This window comes from Acomys minous (assembly GCF_964271855.1).
Source record: "Acomys minous genome assembly, chromosome: 6".
Classification (NCBI taxonomy): Eukaryota; Metazoa; Chordata; class Mammalia; order Rodentia; family Muridae; genus Acomys; species Acomys minous.
In genome coordinates this window covers 13,063,110-13,079,402 of record NC_140487.1, presented here as the reverse complement: position 1 = coordinate 13,079,402, position 16,293 = coordinate 13,063,110, and the positions used below count along the sequence as shown (strand labels likewise).

The following is a 16,293-nucleotide window of genomic DNA, read 5'->3' as shown; positions in this document are numbered from 1 at the left end:
AATTCAAATTGTGCTATTTAAAGACCTGTTGAATAAACAGAACTGGAGCATATGTAGAAAACATCTATGGGGCATTATTTGAAGTTGCTATTATGAAAGCAATGATGAAGACCATGCAGAGACTAGAAAATGATGGAAAGTGGAGAAATAAAAACAGAATTAAAAGGAAAGAGGAAAGGGAAGAGAAGGCAGAATTGGAATGCACTTTTACATAACATTCTTGCTATTAACCGCTTTGGTGTATTATTTGGACAAACTCTTACAGTTATTAGAGCCACCTGGCTATCCAACCAAATACAATCCTGCATTGTTAAGGGACTTCAGAGGGACTTTTGTTTATTCATAGCCATGCTATAGCCCATGTCCTGTTAGCCTTTATTCCTTAAAAGGTAACGACAAGAAGCTGATGTTTTCTCTTAAAGAACCCTAAAGACATCAAGAATTGGGGTTCATTTTAGCTTTTCTCACCACCAGTATTCTATCAGAAACAACAGTCAATAGTAATGCACTTCCTTTTACTACTGATAAAGCCTTCTGACTAATTGACTTTTAAAGCAACAAGTCAACAGGCCTTTTGTCTCTTACAAATTACAGTGGATATGACATGAACATTTCCATCTTCAGTATGTAATGGAATCCAAAAGATTGAGTCATATCGGTTTTGATGTACATTAAGAAAGATGTAAAGACAGGAGGTATGTGTTTAAATGCTCTCTCTGGTATAAGAGGGAGGAGAGTGACATCTGTTTAGAGATATGAAATAATTCATCACTGTTTTGATAAGTAAATGTGGGAACTTAACCCAGGCTTTTCCGTTATGATCTTTGAAATTGGAAGGCATGATCAGAATACCCTGCAGCTGCTGAAATTTCACAGTAATCCTGAGGCTAGTTTTATGTTAGTAATATCAACAGGCCTTTACGTCCAGCAGTTCTATGTGTTTGAATCAATGGAGCAAGGAGCAGTATCAGGGATGCCATGTTTACTCCACTCTTTTGGATTTTTAGAGACAGGCTATCACAGAGAAACCTGGGTCCTGTTAACTTAAATCATATTAAATTGTCCTCTGTTTGGGTCTAAGTTGGTTTAACTAGACAATTTTTCATTATTCAGTTTGGTATAATTCTAGTCGTGTTCTTATCAATATAAAGAAGCCATTTCATTTTCTTTACATTTGCTTTTATATTCAAGAAGATAAAAATGTAGTGGTTTCTTAACAACAAAAGGATGGAACAGTGACAGATTTTGACTTCTTTATAAATGACACGTAGTTCAAATAGTGAACCATTGGAGTGTTACGTCAAATCTACGTCAATGCTTCCTAGAGGCTTTTGGTTGAAATGCAGAAAAATTGTTGTCTTTTTCATACATTATTTTGGCTGAAGTCTGCTTTGTTACAGAATGTCCCTTGCCTGTGGGACATTCTTCACCAGAGAAACTGATCATTGTCTAAAAAAGGACAACTCTAAACCATAAGTGGATAGTAACTGCCATTAAAATAATTTTGTTATTTTGACACAGTAAACCTTATACAAAAGATACACTATATTACATCCATTATAGCAAGACACAAAGGACTCAGTCTGATTCTCATAAGGAAATTCAATTCAGTGAAGACATTCATAGTTCCTGGAGTCTTTCAAGTTCTTCTCAGCAGCCTACTAAAAGCAAAGGGGTGCTGTGGGGGCCAGAATCCTGCAGACTCTAGAAAGTGTCTCTGGAAGGTGGATGATATGGAACACTTACTTTGTGAAAAGAAAGCCTGGGCAGAAGTATGGAGCTATGAACAAATATGTATTACGTAACCTCGGAGTGTGAGTTATATATTTAAAAAAAAAGATAGACCTTCTAGAATGTTATGTATTTATTTATTACATTGGGAAAGCTCATTAAGTTTTATTTTATGTCCCAAATTTTGTAGTCCCGGAGCTTAACGACAGATGGTGGTGTAACTCCACCAATTTCACAACTCTATTCATTTTGACATTGTAACAGATTATCCTTGGTCTGATTCCCGTGGAGCTTGAGTTTTCTCTTTTCCCTCTCTGTGCCTAGCAGGAGAGTGGAAACATAAACCATAGAGAAAGAATGTCTTTATTTGCTTAAGTTCACACAACTCTAACATGTAAAAAACAGGCCTTTTTGACGGTTGCCTTTTTGCCTGTATGAAAGAAAAGAAAATATTTCCCCTTGTATTTAAAGATTGTTGTAAGCAGCGTCTGGATGAGTAACAACTTTGAAGGTGGTATATCTAAAGAGAAAACCATGGTTCTGAACTGTTCAGTTCTCCATTCTCCAGCTGAGTAGTCGTTTAAATTTTATGTTGTCACAGCTACAGGGATGAAACAGCCAGGAAGAAGTAAAAGAAAAAAAAAAAAAAACCCCAACAACCTAGGTCTTGTTTAACTCTAAGTTTGGGAAGGAGAGAAAAAAAAAACCCTAAGTATGTGAACGACTATATTTGTATGACAAGTATCTTAAGATCAAGCGACTCACTCAGAAAAAAAGACCAGCATTAAACTACCACTTCTACAGCGTTGTCTGCGCACGTTGTTTCTCGTTGTGCTTCAGTTAGTCCCATTTACAGTGGTCTATTTTGCTCTAGATACTCTGGCAGATACCACTTCAAACGAATTTATCTTTCTTTAGCACCCCAAAAGAGCAGTCTTTCAGATTTTGTTGATTTGCCGTTTCATTGTGAAATAAATGGCAAATCAAATAAATTTTCGAGCTCCACTTGGTGAAAACATTTATTCACATAGTAAGCCTGATCAACTTTTCCTTGGAAGTACGTTGAATGACTTTCGCAGACTCACATGTGGCTAGAAGCTGCTTGGCGACTTCGGGGTCATAATTTGACTTACCCTCTTTCCAAGGCACACGGCATTTGGTTGAAAGACTGAGGTGATCCAGTGAGCCGACGGGTGACTGGTGCAAAAGAGAACTATTCGTTGCTGTTTGCCCTTTTGGCATTTCCCTAGGCTGCGGAAACCCGGTTTTCCTATTATGATACTGCAACTTTTTTTTTTTTTTTTTTTTGGAGTCTGCTCTCACTGCGCGCGCTAAACCCTGGCCGGCTCCAGCAGTCAGGCAAGGGGAACAAAGCCTGCAGTGTTCAGGGCCATGTCGGGGGCGGGGGTGGTGGGCGAGTTCAAGGAATTGCAAATAAATATATTTTATGACCACCCATCAACAAACTACGTGCCACCGTGGCAGCCCCTGGTAGCCAGGGCTGAGGCGGCAGAGGGGCTGAGGGCGGGGGAACTGCAAGAAAGGCGACTAGAGCAAAGGAGCTAAGGGGCGAGCCCGGGGCCTGAACTTTCACCTCCCGAACCCAGGCCCAGCCCATTGGTTGTGGTGGAGGGTCCCAGGAGGGCAGCAATTCTTAGCACGGCCGGCTTGCTCTACTCCCTGGGTGTCCTTCCACTGGGAATGGCTGGTGGCTGAGGGCACTGGTGCAAGCAAACTAAATATCGTGGGGAGCTCAAAAAAGCGGGGCCCACGAGGGCTGCTGGCTCAGATCGCCTGGAGATTCTCGGGTAGAGTAAGCCAAGAATGTACTGGACAGGCATGGACACCCTTTGGTAGCTCTAACCGCTTGCTATTCAGACTCCTAGGAAAGCAACGTCAGAGGCAGCAAATTTCGCCAAAACTTGTCTTTGTGTGTGGAAGAGTGAGCCGCTCGCTCCCTCGTCCCTCTCCCGTGCCCGAGAAAGCAGCAGCATTTCCCTTCTCTTTAGGAATTTGAATGTAACTTGGGAGGGCCCAGACTCCTTTGTAGTGCACCTTTCTCCACCACTTTCTCTGGACACCTGGCAAGAACCGGTAGTAACTGGGGTGGGTGTTTGCGCCTGGGGAGGGACAGCAGTGAAGCACAGAAGACCTTTTGATGCTTCAGCCACCTTTATTCACCAGGCCCAGGGCAGGGTACCTCCTTGGATTTTCAAGAGTTTCCATGCTGGTTGTCTGCTTTTCTCTTTTCCAAAACAATTTCAAGTTAATTCGGAGTATATTTTATTTAGGTTTGCTGGTAAAGCACAGACACATAACCCCCACCTTTCAGAAGGACCTTTCGGATCCTTACCTAATGTTAGTGAGGGTTGTTCTTCGTTTCCACTTCCACCTTTAAAAACTATTCGGTCTCTGTCTACTCCTTAGTCTGTATTTCTCAAAAGCCCATTTGAGAGGGAGTGAGAATGCCCTTAGCCAGCAGAGTGCTCAGGACAGCTTTAAAGGTTCACAGAAAGCTCTGCGATTCAAAGCCCGAAGCTGACCGGCTTTCGTGTGCTCACGACTCAGGAGGACCTGCCAAGACCAGCCCGGTGGCTTATTGACAAAAGTTGGTTTCACTAGCAAACCTGGAGATATGTTTACAGATGTGGGTGCCAGGGCCGCCGCTTCCTCCCCCAGAAAACTGCAGGCTCTGAAGGGAAGAATTTGTGAGGGGTGTGTGTGTGTGTGTGTGTGTGTGTGTGTGTGTGTGTGTGAGAGAGAGAGAGAGAGAGAGAGAGAGAGAGAGAGAGAGAGAGAGAGAGAGAGAGAGAGAGAGAGAGACTTTGCTCTGTCCTTTAGAGAAAGGGCGTGCTGCTGGTCTTTGAGGAGAGGGAAGATTAACAAGGCTCAAGTTGGTGCTGATTGTCTGCTACCCCACCCCACCATCCCCTCTTATACTGACGCTGTGTGAAAGTTCTCAGCTCTTTCTCGCAGGAAAATAGTTAGGAGAGAGCAGGGCCCCGACTCCGTGTCCACCCTCCCTTCCTCCGTTTTCTTGGCTGTAGCTAGTCGGTGGAAAGTTTCTGCGCCTCTTGAAACGCTGCGCGCGACTGATTCAGCAGCTGAGCTGCAGGCTCCCGCGGCGGTGCACACGAACGCCAGCGGCAAGGGTTGCGGGGGCCAGCGGTCAGGGAGGGGCTGGCTAGAAACCGCAGGAAGGGACTGCCCTCTCAGAGCTAGGGTGGAGAGGGGGCTTCGTAGGAACACCCACCCAGATTCAAGTCACGCGCCCTATCAGGGCCCGCCTTGATCTCCTCTGGCCTTTTCTCTGTCATCTCTTCCGCGGTAGGTCCTGCTCTGGCCAGCCAGCCAGCCAGTCCAGTTCGCACCACGCGCAAAGGAGGAGGGACATTGTGGCAGAAAGAGAGCTAGAGCACCCCCCCCCCCCCAGAGAGAGAGAGAGAGAGAGAGAGAGAGAGAGAGAGAGAGAGAGAGAGAGAGAGAGAGCTGGCCTGTAATTTCTACTTTCCTTTCATTCCTGTTATTTTGTTTTTACTAGTCATTGATAGAGAAAAAGCCTTAGATTTTATAAATAAATAAATAAATAAATAAATAAATAAATAAATCACACCTTGGTGGTGCCATTTTCCCAAGCCCCGTTCCGGTGGCCTGGGCTGCGCAACTACGAGGAAGCCCCAGCAGTCCTTGCCCTAAGTGTGACTGGAGCTAAGGCAATGAAGAGTGAGAAAGGTTCAACCTCTCCTTCCAGGCCGCAGGGGCGCACACTGGAGAGAAAGGCCAATCAGCGTTGCTGTGCTCTCTCCGCTCCCTCTGTGATACTCTGTGCTTTAACTACCTGCCACCTAGGGCTTCGGATCCCTTCGAGGCTTTCTGCACTTCACGTGGAATCCCCTGTTTGATTTGCCAGCAGCTCCGTCTGCTGAGAGGATGTACTTTGGGGACTGCCAAGAAGCAGCAGACACAACTCGGCTGTGCCAATACAGCATAAGGTTTTGTTCTCGCCTCCCTCCCTCCCCACCCCCATCCCCCGACTAGCTGTCTGGGGCGGCGGGAGGAGGCGGAGCAGGAGGTGGGGAGAAGGGTGGGGGTGGGGGAAGCGGCACAGAACAAACAAGTTCTCCAGCGAGTTGTTTACATAGCAGGTGGACCTGACGTCATCCAGGAGGCTCCACCGCACAGCCCAGCAAATTTTTGTCCCGCGATCATCGCCCCCACCCCCGCACCCCCGGACGTGGAAGAAGTTGGCGCGGGTAGGGGTAGTGGAGTTTAAACCACTTAAAAAAAATCAACAACAACAACAACAACCCAACTACGCAAAATAAGACAAAACAAGTGGCACAACAGCACTTAAAAGTCTTTCAAAATGTCCCTTCCCCCCAGCCCGCCCCCTTATAGGAGAGGCGGCACCGTGCAGTGTGTACAGTTTGCATTGCCAACAACACGAGCGCGCGACCGGGTGCGCGCGCCCGCCGGTGCACACGCACACACACACACATGCGCGCGCACACACATACACACACACACACACATACACACACACACTCACACTCACAGATCCGGCTTGGGGGGAGCTACAGCGCGAGACAGCGCGAGCCTCCGAGAAAGCGCGAGACACGCCAGCGCGTGCAGCTCCCCGGCCCCAGCTTCGTCCCGGCCGGAGCCCAGCGCCACGCGTGCCCGCCCAGGGCATTTATGCCGCGGCCGTGTCCTCTTGTCGTAGCTTCCTCGGGTCCCCCTCCCTTGGCGTCCCCCAACTCGCGGCCGCGGCTGCTGGGACTCGAGCGTGGGTGTGTTGTTCGGGGGTTTCTGCCAGGGCGCGCTGCCGGGTGCCACCTCTCGGGACACTGCCCACAGGGTCCCAGGTCTAGGTAAGTTTCTTTGCCCTCACTCTGACGTACTGCACTCCGCACTCCACCCTGTCCCGACCACAGCCACGCGTGGCCGGAGTGCGACTTTGCTCCACGCTGCTCCCGTCGCAGCAGCAAAGTTTCGCCCCAGCGCCCGCCGCTCCGCGCTGCGGGGTCATGGTGACATGTGTCAGATTTCGACGTGGGGTCGGGTCGCCTTTGCATTTGGGACCCACCATCGCCACTTGTTGTTTCTTTGCATTTGGCTTTGTGATGGGGAAAGGAGTGTGCAGAAGCGAGATTTCTCTGTGGGCTCCCGGGTGATTTATTTATTTATTTTCTTTTAGTTTTGAATATGCAGAGTGTTGTCTCGTCCAAAGAGGCTAAGCTTGGAGGAAAAGATGTGTCGAAACACCAGATGTGTTTGTTTACTCTTTTTAAAAAAATGTTTGTTGTCTTTCTCTCTTCCTTCCCACTTCCCCCAGGGAGGAGAAACAGCAGTAAAAACATGTGGTGGTTAGAAGCGCACACTTTATTGATCAGACTGCTGACCTTTATTTACTCAAGCGGGCAAGTGCATGCTTCTTGGGTCTTAGTTAGCTACTTCTGTGTTCATCTTAGAAGTACTTAGCCAGGAATCAGAGAGGCATCAAGGGGACACTCCTTTTCTCTCTAGTTAAGAAACTCTTGTGCTCTAGTGACGCCTAAGATAGCCATGCATTTCTCGGACCACTCCTGATCAGGCTCTTCCACTTTTCCCCCGAGCCAGGACGGCCTGCTTCCCTCGGGATCTGTCCTGGTTTTACTTTTATTCCACTTTGGAAAGTGCTCCTTGCTCCGTGTGTGGGTGTCTTCTCTGCTTGCTGCTTCTGGAGGAGGGCGCGTGGGAGGGGCGCATACACCTTTGTGAGAAAGAAAGGGTCTCTCTCTCTCTCTCTCTCTCTCTCTCTCTCTCTCTCTCTCTCTCTCTCTCTCTCTCTCTCTCTCCTTGTTTATTTGTTTATCCTGTGAGTCCTGGGTGGCTGAGAACAGCACTGAGAGAGGGCAGAGCATCTTCATCCTCCCCTTTGCAGGGGAACACACTGTGATTGTGGGAGCTGGCCTGGCCCCAGCAGGTGGTCGAATGCCCTGGAGGTGCTCCTCTCCCAAACCTGGGGGCTAGGTAGATGCACTCTGAGCCCCGCCATAATGTGGGCCCAGACCCTTGTAGTGCTTGGAAGAAAAGTTGCCCTTCTGTCCTCAGACCCTAAGAACTCATAGGGAAGTTTCTCAGGGCCTGGGGAGGAAAGGTTAATGCTTTTATTATTAGAAGGAACTGCAAGAGAAAGATGTGTGTAGGTTCCCGATCTTTGAAAGTAAAATCATCTTGCCTTTGCATTTTGCAGAGGTTTGAGTCCAGAGGCAGAACTGGCCAAGATTTGGGAGGCTCCTCACAATCGGGAATCCCCAAGGAACTAGAGACCCATCTGTGTATTTGTTTACCCAGCTCTTTAACCAACAGATTTAAACCACTTAGAGGACAGCTGCTATCTGTAAGGCACATATCCCTCCCCCACCTTTCCTCTAACCACGTGCTGAAAACGACCGAGTTCCTAGGTCTGGAAGCTCGTTCCTAGAGTGCTACTACTTGCTTCCAGGTGGGCCGACTTTGGGGCTGTGAGGCGCAGTAAGTGGCCTGGGTTAGTTCTCTGAATGGGCCTGAGGGAAGAATGAAGTAAGCGGAAACCCCTTGAGAGTCTGTGAGGTGTGCTCCTTTGCAAGTGCAGATTCAGAAGCAGTTAAATACCTACCTCCCAGCTGTATCCACCAGGATCTCAGAAGGACAGTTACTTAGTAGCAGGTAAGCCCTGAGGGAGAAAGTAATGCCCTGGTGTCAAGTGGCAGAACTGGACATTTTCCAACGGGAAGGATTTGCGGAGAGATTTACATTAGAAAACACGCTTGCCTGGAAGGCACATCTTTGCATGGTGTCCTAACTCCCACCAGTGGCTAGGCAGCAGTGGAGAGAGAGAAGACTGTGAGAAATGTCGGCCTGCTTTTGAGGTAGAAACTGAAGTGAAGATGGCCTTTCAGATAGCTGCAGCCCAAAATTTGCAGTGTGGCATACCTCGGGAAATGTTTTATGTTGTGAAGAGCCCTGTTTATCTCTTCTGTCACTGTGAGTTATGACTAAGGATATTCTCAGTGTGCTGGAATTTTTAAATGTACTGTTTGTTTAATGGTGTTAAACACAATTTACAATTTTGATTTATTTGTATCTCCATTAATAGAGTGCAAATAGTTATATGCACCAGGATCATTAGGATCATAATATTTTATGTCTGCATTAGAATTTTAGTTATCTTTCCTTCCTTGTAGCTCCCCCTCCATCCCTCTGCTACTTAAATGGATCCTGTCAAGCAGTTTGTTCAGCTGAACACTTCCTTAAAGAAAGCTCCAAGTGTAATTGTTACTCAGAAATAAGTGAAAGAAATCTTAATTGTAATCAAGTTGCAGGCGGTTGAGGAGAAGAGAGAAACCTTATGGTAGCTCTCTCTGCATAAGTGGATGAGGACACACAGTCTAAAAAGATAGTCTTGAAGTTCACTTGAAGCACAAAGAATTAGAATTCATTGAGGGATAATTTTTGACATTCAACTTAAATATAAATACAACAAATATATTTTATACATAGATGCTTAAAATGTGGCCATCACCATTGTATATTAAAACAAATTAAATAATTAAAGGGAAATTGTGTGTGAATCTAATAATTATACACAATTTATCAGTCTTTCAACACTACCTTATGGTTTAGATATTGTCACAGAATTTTTTTGTGAAAGGAATCTTAACTTATTTGTAAAATGCGTGTACTGAAGAATCCAACATGGGAGGTTTTTTTTTTTTAATCTTTGCACCGAGGACAATAAACTAGTTTTACTTTGAAAAAAAGCTTTGTAAATTTATAGGAACTTTAAATAAGAAAGTACTCATCATAACTGACATGTGAGAAAAGTAAAATGGGGAACAAACACTGATACATGCATATACAACTGATAATGAGAAGTTATATTATCTTTAAGTTGCAAACAGAAAACAACTCTTTGAGCATAGCTAGCAGATTTTATTTTGTAGAAGGCATATCTAAATATATAGAAATTACCTGCTGGTTTGATTCAGATTCTTAGAGATTATAAAGTATACTGAACAGAGCCAAAGAAATTTACCAGATATTTTGTATATAAGAGAAGGTGGGAAGGATAGAGAACTGAGTTACAGGAAGGGCATAATATTTCTTCAGTTAGCTCTGGTCAATGCTTTTATCTTTTTCAATGTTGATAATCTCACATTACAAAAAGCTGAATAAGGGAAATTTAATTTCCACCTTTCTGTGTGAAATCAAAAAAAGGCCCCTAATTACAAGGAAGAAAATATGACTTAGGACTGAGATGATGAATAAGTTTTCTTGGAAGGTTAGTTATAACAAAAATAAAAAGTAAAATTTATAGTTGAATTCCGACATAGTAACATTTTTTCCAATTATTTACCACTAATATTTTGTTACACTTAAACTATTTAATGGTCTTTGTGATAATTAATTGTACTTGTCTATACGGGTACCAAAATGTTCTAAGTAGTGTCCCAAATGAATGTCAATAAGATTTTAATATTGATGTAGGTATTTGAAGGCAATCTTATGTAGCTCCTCGTTTATAAAGTTCTAGAGGATCGAACAAATCAAAACCAGAACAATCACTGCTTGCATTCTGAGAGCTTCCGTAAAAATTCATACTCCTGGAACTTTGAAGAAACATAGTCTAGAGTTCCTGGTTCACAGACAAATTAAAGCTGATTCAGACTCTACACACTGTTGTTACTTCTCCCCTTTGGAAGAAATAAGCTTTTTTTTAGGTTCAACTGTTTATCTCTTGGGTATACTTTAGACTAATGTGGTGCCATGTCTATAATATTGGTCAAGGAAATAATTTACTTTTGAATTTTTATTTGCTAGCTAGAGATTTCATTAGCTCACCGGGTCCTCTTTTTCCTGCTTTCTTACGGTTTTGTTCTGAACTTTCAGCTGCTTCGTTTATCAGAACTTCAAAGTGGGCCCATAACTATTTTTGTTTGTTTTATCTTCTGTCTTAATTAAGTATTGCTGGGAGGGCTGTCTAAAAGTCTGCTTAGTTCTCTCTTACAATATGTCTTTGGCTAAATGAAAATTCATTATTGCTGGCATCTATGAATACTCGTGTTGTCTGGGGTTCTGCTTTTGCCTGGTGTTACTTGATAAGATAAATGGTCACTGCCACTTGCATATTTCCTTGTCTTATTACCTCTGATTTATTTGTATATATACTTCTTTCCTGTGCCCCATGTCTTCATCCATCTTCTATCCAATATTTTCCAGACAAAACAAACACAAAAGAAACTAGTTATGTTGAAACATAAAGGAATAGTATTGACTAGAGAGAAGATTCAGGTGCAGTGTCATAACATCACTAATATTAAACAAACAAACAAAACAATAAAAAATCAGCCATGCCTTTGGTGATCTGGTTTCCTAAATTTTGTTTATTAAAGCTATGCCTAAAAGTAAAATGCCTTTGGTAATTTAATGTCCCCTCAAATCTCTCCTCTGTTGGCTCTATTAACTTTAGTAAACTGCCTTATTTTATAGTTGAACTGATCTGGAGTTTGTGTTCTTGCACGGTAGTATTGGCCTGGAAGCCAGCTTCTCTTATCTGTTCTCTCAATCAGAGAACATTGGTGTAATCCCTGTTCCATTTTTGAAACCGTGTTGTATATAAGTAATAATACTGCTGATGGTTTACTCTTTCATTTCATTTTGCAATTTTTGAACTTTGTTTACTCTCTTTTACTTGGCATGCATTTGCTCACTTTTCTAACTTACAACTGGAAGTCTAAAATGATTTCAGTTCATATGTGCAATTTTAGTCTGGCGGTATTTTCCCCATAAGCCACCTATCCTGGCCCTGGCTAACCTTTTGATTTCCATGATTTGTGAAGTATGCATTCATGAATTCAACTTTCTAATCAGTTCTGCTCTGCTCTCTTCCTCTTGTGATTCACCAAGGATACCCACAGCATCCCTTCCCTTTATATTGATAGATGTGTCACTTGGAACTGACATCTTCATCCCTTTCTGCTCTGGCAAATTATTTTCATTAGCAAGAGCGAATAAGATTTAATGTTGAAAAAGCACATCGCTGTGAAGCAAATGAATTCCCAAGGGTTTTTTTTTAAGCTCTCAGCATTTTTAGTTTATTAATGTTCTTCAATTTCTTTCAATTTCTATCTTGGAGGACTTAAAATTTACTTTGTGGGGGATAATGTTGAGTTAAAATTTATTAAGTTTTTAACAGTTGCTTTTAATGATTTTCCTAGTATGTCTAAAAGATTATATTGTTATAATGATATCATTTAGTTTTAAAAACAGGTTAGGATATTTAACTTTTACAAACAAGAGTACAAGTAGAGTGACCTTAAAGGTGTCTATTTTTATAATATTCACGTATGCTTTTTTCTTTTATCTCAACTTCTGTGCTTACTGGATGATATTTTTTAAACTAATTAAGCATTTTTACATATACATTTATATTATTACACATATACACTAAACTACCTATAGAAAGAAGAACCATGGCACAATCAGGAATTATATAAATATTACATTCTTAGTGTTTTGGCTATTTGTATTTGACAGCCTTGAAGAAAATATCTTTCCTATCTTGGTGTGTCTAAAATTCTGAATATAAGTCAATCTCCATGCATGGTATTTTCTATGAAAGATTTTACACCATTTTACTATTTATCTCCAACACCAGCTGTCATTTTCAAACTTTTCATAAACCTTAAGGAAACAGTAACCTTGGTTCCATAAAGTGTAATTCAGGAGGCATGGAACAAGTGTATGGGAGGGACAGTATAGATAGAGCATAAAGTTTTTCCCTTCCTATAGTTAGGTGAAACTTACAGTACACTCTCCAAATTTCTCAACATCTTACCACATGTAGATTGTTATCTATATTAATCATCCCTCACTGTTACTTCCGGCAAAGTTTTGTTATGTTTACATGCCTGTGTTAACTTTTCACCCCTGCACTTGAAGCCTGCCTTTAGTTTAGTTAAATGCCAATTAAATGGGTCTTCACTATACAAGGGTGAAAAGCAGAAGCTCCGGGTGTGGTTGGATGTCCTTGTTGTAGTCACTACCTTTTGGTCTCCACACATCACACTGTTCTCCATGGGGGTAGTCCTCCGTTAGCACTAGGCCTCCTTTAGGCTCCTCTTCTATTCATCCTCTACCATCCATTAGGCCTCTTCAGTGAAAGACAAAGACTTCAACAAAGCCTTGCTGTTTTTTCCTATTGCAGTGGAAAATGGCCTTCTAAATACTGCTCACAGCAGAACGGGCTATTTTGCACCTAGATGCACTTCTCCATTTCTCCATCTGTGCACTAGGGTGCCTTTGCCAACTTCCGGTTCCCTGTTCCAATGTATTCCTACTACAGAACACTCTAACTGTCCTTCATAAAACACACATTCTCACTAAATGCACTCCTCTTTCTTTACTGAAGATCATTTTTTCCTTAGCACTATAATCTAATGCAATTTATAAAAGTTCCTCCAGTATGATGTACACTGAATGATGATATACATCCAGTGTGTTGTCTTTTCCATGATGCTATGCATCCAAGGTGATATGTAGTCAGCTATGAATTACGTGTAGTGTGATGTAATTTACATGATGCTGTAATCAAGTGTGGCATATATTTGATGATGATGTCTATCCACTGTGTTGTATTTTCAATGATGCTATACATCCAATGTGATGTATAGTCAATGATTATATAAAACCAGTGTGGTGTAGTTTCCATAATGATGATGATGGTAATGTTGAGATATCTTTGTTTATGCATACATATGTCATATACATACATATACATACACAATATATATCTGGCTTTTTTCATGATGCTATACATCTATTGTAGTATATATATTGTAGTATATATATTTTAACAAGAATAACATAAACACTATGTATATATGTTTTAAATAGCTATAGTGTCAATATAATGTTGATAAACCAGGTGTTTCTGGGAGGGAAATATGAAAAATCAAGTTTATATCTATATAGAGAGAATTACATCTGTATGATGCGAAACCTAGTAAGCTTAACAATTCATCCATCCATGCGTACATTCATGCATACACCCATCCGTATGTACACATGTACATCTATATATCCATCCATTCACCTATCACACCTTAAACAGACCAAACTGAAGATTTGCTTTGATGAGTAGTCCATGTCTTCAAATTTAAAACCTCACACGGTTTGTTGAAATTGCCTTTGGCTAGTGAAACATAAATGAGAGATGCAACTCTTGGTGTAGTGCCACACAGATGTTTTCTTGTAATGACGAAGGCCCTCAGCATAACACCCAAGATCTCCCTCAGCACTGCCCCTTGGATACTCAGTGCCTTCCATCGCTCCATCTGATTATTCTATTTGACAGTACATGCTATGTTTCTTGGAGCCAAGAAATGTTGCATTCAAGGATTTTCTGAGGATAACTTTGGATAGCAGAGTGAGAATAATGATGGAAGTTTTGAACGTAACTTAATTGCTCTCTCAGATAGTAAAAGTAGCCAGCTTGGCTTACTATACAGATCCCCATGTTAAACACCCAGAGACCTGCATTTTGGTTAGACAGCTAACTATATCTATTATTGTTGTGAGATTTTAGATGATACTTCCTCCAAAATTAAAAAAAGATACTGGATTAGCTTTCACATTTCTTCCAACTAAAGCATCTTATGAAACATATGGGACCCAGTCTGAAGCTACAAAATGTTCTCTACTCACTGCCACAAAAATCTATACGTAAGAATGAAAGAAGAAAAAGGTATGTCCTAAAATAGAAAGGATGCCAACAAAAATCCCTTATTTTTCTTCTGTTGTATAGCAAAAAATATAATGGTTGAGTCAAAATGGAAGGCTTTTTATCTGAGTTACGTTGTCCCATAAGGTATCTTTAGGCCACTCTTCTTCCCAAAAGGGAAACGGAGCCTCTTCTTATTTATCCAGGGTGCTGAAACAGGAGGGGGAAGTGAGTGTGGAGGGGATACACTGGAGTCAAGAAACATACTCAGCCACCTGACATTTTCTTCTCTGAAGGTCAGAAAACTCACATCTATAAATGTTAATTTACCCACAATTTTGCCCTGGTCCCCTGTTGAGTCATATATTTGGCTGTTGATAGTGCAAATACAGAAATAGTGGAACATGCATTTGATAAATGTTGTCTTATAAAAATTAATTTGAAATTGGAATGGGTGTCAAAATAACTCAGAGGTATAGATGCTTTTGATCACCTGAGTTTGATCCTCAAGTCTCACAGGGTAGAATCGTAAAAGTTGTCTTCTGACCTCCACTTGCATTTCAGGGCATACAACATATAAACACCCCATGCCAGGTGCTGGTAGTCTTTGTTAATTTGAGACAAACCTAAATATACCTAGGAAGAGACTATTTTGGAATTGCTTCCAGACTTAATCCATAAACATGTTAGTAGAACACTTTCTTTCTTTCTTTCTTTCTTTCTTTCTTTCTTTCTTTCTTTCTTTCTTTTTTCAATTGATGTAGCAGGGCCATGCCTATAATGGGAAAAGTTCCATATCTGAGCGTGTGGGTCCAGACTATATAGGAAAACTATCCAGGCCAGCCAGAAGGAGTGACCCAGTAAGCAGCATTATTTTGTGGCCTTTGCATCAGTTTCTGTCCCTGGGTTCCACTTTCCTTGATAATGAGCTGTAACCTGTAATCCAAATACACTTTTTCCCCTCTCCTGTTGCTTTTAGCTATGGTATTTATTTAGGAAAAGAAAACAAATGAAAGCAGAAGTTGGTGCCAGATTACGGGCTGTTAGAATGGTGGACCTGAGGAGGATGGTAGAAGTGTTTGGAACTTGGAGCTGGAAAAACCCTCGCGTGCTTAATGGCCTGTTCTGTAGTAGCTTGGAAGATAAGAACGCTGAGAGACATGAAGACAATGCAGACCTGGCTTGTGAAATTTCAGAGGGATGCAAGGACACTTTGGGGCCTGTTTGTGTTATAGTTTCTATTAACAACTGCTAAAAATAAAACTTGGGCTCCACTGTGCAAATAGATTCTGGTTAGCTAGCACGATAGAATCAAGTTTGGTTAATAGGGACCTAACATCATTGAGGTGAAATCTTCTGGGAAGGATTTTCTCCCTGGTTTGCACGCAAAAACTGTGGTCCATAGGAGTTCACTTACCGTTTTTCATCTTTAAACAGCTGTGTGATGGATAGAGTAATCTCAATATCACATATTTCAGGGCCTTTCTTTGTCACGATCAGACCACTAGACAGTCAACAACATAGGAGAAGCACTTGCTTCTCAAGAGAGTGGGGATAAATCTGTTAGTCTTCGGAAGTGCCTAAACTTGAGCCATTCATAATTCAAAGACTTTTCCTTGTCATGGAAACTGTCTATTTCTGTAAGTAATAAAATTATTTGAGAATTTGACATGATGTCCCAGATAAGAGTGGAAAAATTTACTTTTCTTGGTCAGTTTGTAATATTACATTGTTTCTGTGAAAGTATGCCCTTTAAAGCCAGTGATATGGCACGGTGGGAAAGTGTGATTGCTGCCAAGCCTAATGATCTGAGTTTG

At 42.0% G+C, this 16,293-nt stretch overlaps 1 protein-coding gene and 1 long non-coding RNA gene across 5 annotated transcripts in view; one reads left to right on the top strand and one right to left on the bottom strand.

The window, feature by feature from the left end:
* The window catches only part of LOC311599437, a 37,785-nt gene extending 34,837 nt beyond the window's left edge, over positions 1-2,948 (bottom strand). The window contains exon 1 of the long non-coding RNA XR_014779892.1: positions 2,865-2,948. This is a non-coding gene — a long non-coding RNA (uncharacterized lncRNA). The remainder of the gene's footprint in view (positions 1-2,864) is intronic.
* A 3,269-nt stretch (positions 2,949-6,217) lies between these two features.
* FOXP2 (forkhead box P2) overlaps positions 6,218-16,293 on the top strand; it is a gene marked incomplete at its 3' end in the record, with an annotated part of 541,625 nt that continues 531,549 nt past the window's right edge. For 2 of the 4 annotated variants that reach the window (XM_084784956.1, XM_084784955.1), the window contains exon 1: positions 6,218-6,602. Of the gene's footprint in view, positions 6,603-8,226; positions 8,422-8,457; positions 8,740-16,293 lie in introns of those variants that run through there. The other 2 variants (XM_084784962.1, XM_084784963.1) reach the window with 2 other exon arrangements.